We start from the raw sequence: 262 nt of genomic DNA, 5'->3' as shown, positions 1-262 counted from the left end.
AGGACCAGGCACACAGGAACTCTGCCAGCCCAGTGACTCCGGTTCCTTCCGGTCTGTCTGGGTTAGTGTTCTGAGCAGACCTTGGGCATGAGCTCTGCAGCCAGTCCCACAACACACAGAGAAAGCCACACTCCTAGGTGATCTAACAAGCCCAGGAGCCCAGGATCCCAGAATCACAGGATCACAGAGACAGTTTGATTCTGAGGAGTTCTGAAACAATCAGGATCACAGGAAGGACAGGCTCCAGTCAGATTTAGCAAGG

Source organism: Mastomys coucha, unplaced genomic scaffold (assembly GCF_008632895.1).
Source record: "Mastomys coucha isolate ucsf_1 unplaced genomic scaffold, UCSF_Mcou_1 pScaffold16, whole genome shotgun sequence".
NCBI classification, from domain to species: domain Eukaryota; kingdom Metazoa; phylum Chordata; class Mammalia; order Rodentia; family Muridae; genus Mastomys; species Mastomys coucha.
Note: the sequence above shows the minus strand (reverse complement) of the source record.